The following is a 5,000-nucleotide window of genomic DNA, read 5'->3' as shown; positions in this document are numbered from 1 at the left end:
ATGTGTTACTTTTTACATTCAGCGCCTTTTAACTGTAACCAGAGACGAGCTACGCAAGACATTTCATAATCACTTCACTTCACCTCACCTCTTTCAGTATTGCAGCCTTACCTTTCTTCATGTAAGGGGGTAATTAGCAGAGGGCAACATAAAACGAATAAAAAGGTTCGCTTAGTTGCCAGTCCCCTTGCAGGTCCGAAAGAGTTAGCCAAGAGAAAAGTATTGAAAATGTCTTGAAACTTCCTCTTAAATGAAGTCATGTCATAGGAAGTTGGAAATACAGAAATAGGCAGGGTATGAATGATTTGAGAGCATTGGTTAACTCTTGCATTAGAGAGTTGGACAGATGGACAGAGTAAGGCTGAGAGGAAGAAAAACCCCTTTAGTACCGAGACGCATTTTCATCTTCATTCTGGTTACTATTTGGTGATTCTACACAGCCTCAGGAACTTATGTCGGAATCAGAATAGTGGAGACTCTGGCCACTAATCTCCTGACCTCCATAGACACTTCATAATGTAAATAAAATTGCCTCATCAGACCCAAAACGCAAGATAAAAATATGTCCCAGTTCTGAAGGGATTAACATCAAAAGGCAATCATATCCTTCACCATTCAAAGGACAAACAAATCTTTCACTATTCAAAAGGACAACCAAATAATTCACCATATCACTATACCACCATAGTAGGGAAAGGGGATAACCAGGCGTCCCTCACAGCCCTACACAGGCCCGTAGCGAGCATGGGTGAGCGGACAAGGGCGCGGGGAGCCTTTGTAACGGCGGTGGCTGGGTAATGAGGCGCCACCGTGAGTAATGAATGCGCGTGTTGTGTTCATGTTACTGTTGTACTTACGTGAGTTACCAATGATGGAGAGCCACGCTGCGGAAAACTGATTGATCTGTTGTGATGGCTGCTGTGGTTGTGGTGGCGGTGGTGGTGATTGTGGTTGGTGGTGGTTGGTGATTGTAGTGGTGATTGTGGTGGTGATGACTGTGGTTGGTGATGAGTGGTGGTGAATGTAGTTGGTGGTGGTGGTGATTCTGATTGATGGTAATTGTGGTGGTAATTGTGGTTGGTGGTGATTGTGGTTGGTGGTGATTGTTGTGGTGACTGTATTGGTGCTTTTGGTTGTTGTGACTGTGGTGGTGATGAAAATTTTGGCTTACTTACCTTTTCTCTCCTCTTCTTCTTCTTCTTCTTTTTTTTCTTCTTCTTCTTCTTCCTTTTCTTCTTCCTTCTTTCTTTTCTGTACATGCGTGTGTTTGTTGTTATTCAAGGATTTGAAACTGTGCCACCACGCAGTAGCTGGAAATAACAAAAATAATAATAATAATAATAATAATAATAATAATAATAATAATAATAATAACAACAACATAGTAATAATATAGATAATAAATAGCATAAAGAGAGAGAGAGAGCAGAGAGAGAGAGAGAGAGAGAGAGAGAGAGAGAGAGAGAGAGAGAGAGAGAGAGAGAGAGAGAGAGAGAGAGAGAGAGAGAGAGAGAGAGAGAGAGAGAGAGAGAGAGAGAGAGAGAGAGAGAGAGAGAGAGAGAGAGAGAGAGAGAGAGAGAGAGAGAGAGAGAGAGAGAGACTAAAAGCTTGTGAAGTCTTGAACGCCTAATTCTGGAGTTTTTGGCACGAGAGAGAGAGAGAGAGAGAGAGAGAGAGAGAGAGAGAGAGAGAGAGAGAGAGAGAGAGAGAGAGAGAGAGAGAGAGAGAGAGAGAGAGAGAGAGAGAGAGAGAGAGAGAGAGAGAGCGCCAGGTGTCACTCTCTCCTCCACAGTCACCACCTGCCTCTCCTCTTCCCCCACTCCCTCTCCCTCACCCTCACCTTGGCACTTACCTGACATTAATTGGTGATCTGTACACACCTTTCCACCCTCATATCGTCCCTCCTTCCCTCCTTTCCTCCTTCCTTTCTTTCCCTCTATCCCTCCTCCTCTCCTCCACCTCTCCCCTCCCAGCACTCTTATATCACTTCCTACTTTCGGCACTACCTTCCAAGTGTAGAAGTAAATCGCTGCTCACTTCTTACCTGTTATAGATTAAAAAATTGTCTCAACCTACTTACTGATTTAACTTGTCCATCATTTTATCCTTTTTTGGGGCTCTCTCAGATCTGCACGGGGATTGGTAACAAAGTAGGCCTTTTTTCGCTGCTCATTTTTTACCTGTTATAGATTAAAAAATTGTCTCAACCTACTTACTGATTTAACTTGTCCATCACTTTATCCTTTTTGGGGGCTCTCTCAGATCTGCACGGGGACTGGTAACAAAGTGGGTCTTTTTTCGCTGCTCATTTTTTACCTGTTATAGATAAAAAAATTGTCTCAACCTGCTTACTGATTTAATTCGTTTTTGGGGGCTAATTCTCCGACATGCACGGGGACTGGTAATTAACTAAGTGGGATTTTTTTTATTCGTGTTATGCAATATGTTATAGATTGAGAAAAACTTCGTCTAAACTTGTCCATTCATTTATATATTTTTTTTTTTGTGTGTGAGTGGGGGCTAACACTGTCGGATCTGCACGGGGACTGGTAACTAAGTGGGTCTTTTTTTCGTTTTATGCAATAAGGTTATAGATTAAGAAAAACTTTGTCTAAACTTGACTTATTGATTTAACTAGTATACCACCCATTTATCTCTTTCTTTTGGCTAACTCTCTCATACCTGCACGGGACTGGCAACTTAGTGGGTCTTCTTTTTCGTCTTCCTATAGATTATGTTGTAGATTAAAAATAAACTCTTTCTAAACCTAGTAATTAATTTAACTAGTCCATCCATTTACATCTTTTTTTTTTTTTGGCCAACTCTCTCCGACCTGCACGGGGACTGGCAACTTATGGGCCTTTTTTTCCGTTGCATACAATAGCCTGCTTATCAATTTATCTAGTCCATCTATTCATCCTTTTTTTTTTTTTTTTTTTTTTTGTCTAACTCTCCGACCTGCACGGGGACTGGTAACTAAGTGAGCCATTTTTTCGTTGTATGTGATAAATGTTATAGATTAAGAAAAACTTTGTCTAAACTTACTTATTAATTTAACTTGTCCATCTATTTATCTCTATTTTTTTTTTTTTTTGGGGAGACTAACTCTTTAAGACCTGCACGGGACTGGTAACTAAGTGGGCCATATTTTTTTTTTCGTTTAATGTTAATAGATTATGTTATAGATAAAAAAAAACTTTGTCTAAACCTAACCATTAATTTAACTGGTCTATTCTTTTATCCTTTTTTTTCGGGGGGGGGGGGGGCACTAACTCTCTCAGACCTGAACGGAAATTGGCAACAAAGTGGGCCTTTTTTGGTCGTTTTATGTTACCCTTGTCCAGCTTTCCCCTGTTACAAAAACCTGCTTATTAATTCAACTAGTCCATCCATTTATCTACCTATTGACTCACTACTAGTAATCTGCCACAGTCCCCTCCTAAACTATCCAATACTCTGGAAAAGGAATCGTGTCAAGTAGAAGGAAGGTTAACCCCCTCAGTAGTGGGACGCATTTTTACCTTAAGTTTGGGGTGTGATTAGACGCCTTTTCTTTACATTAAGAAGGGTCTATGGAGGTCAGAAGATTAATAGTCGAGAGTCTTCACTATTTTAATCCCCATATAAGTTTTTGAAGCTGTATAAACTCGTCAAATAGTAAGCAGAAGGAATATATAAACACGTCATGGTACCTAAGGGGTCAAAGGTCAACGTGCTAAGTAGCTGAGAGGTTTAAAAAAAAAAGTACATAGTGACGATTTTAAAGACGTAAACGCTGAATTAAAATGTCACGTGTCAATGAGGTATGCCACAGTGCCTTCCCAAACTATCCACTGTTCTGTTTGGGAGTGTTGGCGAGTGTCTACTGAAAGCTAAACATGAGAGGTAATCACGTATCATTTTTCCAGCGTGCCATAAGGAGGGTGTCTAGAATGTGGTTTATTATTGTATTAAATCTCGGAAGGGAATCTAGAATCGTTATATTAAATTTCCTTAAGGGCATAAAGTGTGTGTTTGTTGATGTTATTTTTTATAGTGTTTTTGTTGATATTATCTTTTTTTTTTTTTCAATGTTCTTTTCGTGTTCCTTTCTTCTTCTTCTTCTTCTTTTCTTCTTCTTCTTCTTCTTCTCCTTCAAAATCTTTTACTTCCTCTTCTTCTCTTGATTAATTAACCTCTTCTTAATCTCCTTTCTGTATTCATCTCTGCCTCTCTCTCTCTCTCTCTCTCTCTCTCTCTCTCTCTCTCTCTCTCTCTCTCTCTCTCTCTCTCTCTCTCTCTCCATTTTCCTCATCTCTTTCTACATTCCTTTCTCTCAGACTGATTTAGTCCCTTTACTATGCCTCTCCACACCTTCCATTCATGACTCTCTCTCTCTCTCTCTCTCTCTCTCTCTCTCTCTCTCTCTCTCTCTCTCTCTCTCTCTCTCTCTCTCTCTCTCTCTCTCTCTCTCTCTCTAATCCCATCGCCTTCCCCTCCCTCTTTCATTTCCTCCCTTCATCTAATGCAATTCTCTCTCTCTCTCTCTCTCTCTCTCTCTCTCTCTCTCTCCCTGTCAACGAGAATAGCTTCGAACCGCTTCGAGTAATGCCTTTGACACCATCTGAAGCCTCAACCATTTTTTTCCGAAGCCTTAATCAAAGCAGAAGGGGAATGGAAGAGAGAGAGAGAGAGAGAGAGAGAGAGAGGATGGTGATGATTAGAATTTTTCCACCAAAGTTCCCCCTAACTCATTTTCCCTTCCTTCGTTTATCTCTCCCTACTTCCTCTTACCTTTCTCTCTCTCTCTCTCTCTCTCTTGAGCTATTAAGGAGGAAGAGCTATAGAGAGAGAGAGAGAGAGAGAGAGAGAGAGAGAGAGAGAGAGAGAGAGAGAGAGAGAGAGAGAGAGAGAGAGAGAGAGAGAGAGAGAGAGAGAGAGAGAGAGAGAGAGAGAGAGAGAGAGAATGATTGATTAAGCATTCCTAATGTACACAGTTGAGAGATTAATTACCTTCATCT

The 5,000-nt window shown here is 40.7% G+C and overlaps 1 protein-coding gene and 1 long non-coding RNA gene across 3 annotated transcripts in view; one reads left to right on the top strand and one right to left on the bottom strand.

Annotated features, from left to right (window-relative positions):
- LOC123514746 (KH domain-containing, RNA-binding, signal transduction-associated protein 2-like) overlaps positions 1–5,000 on the top strand; it is a 334,680-nt gene that overhangs the window by 87,904 nt on the left and 241,776 nt on the right. The window lies entirely within an intron of this gene.
- Positions 1,213–5,000, bottom strand: part of LOC123514747 — a 115,318-nt gene continuing 111,530 nt past the window's right edge. Inside the window, exon 2 of the long non-coding RNA XR_006677695.1 lies at positions 1,213–1,310. This is a non-coding gene — a long non-coding RNA (uncharacterized LOC123514747). The remainder of the gene's footprint in view (positions 1,311–5,000) is intronic.

This window comes from Portunus trituberculatus, chromosome 38, assembly GCF_017591435.1.
Source record: "Portunus trituberculatus isolate SZX2019 chromosome 38, ASM1759143v1, whole genome shotgun sequence".
In the NCBI taxonomy this organism is placed as follows: Eukaryota; Metazoa; Arthropoda; class Malacostraca; order Decapoda; family Portunidae; genus Portunus; species Portunus trituberculatus.
This window is presented reverse-complemented; position numbering and strand designations above follow the sequence as displayed.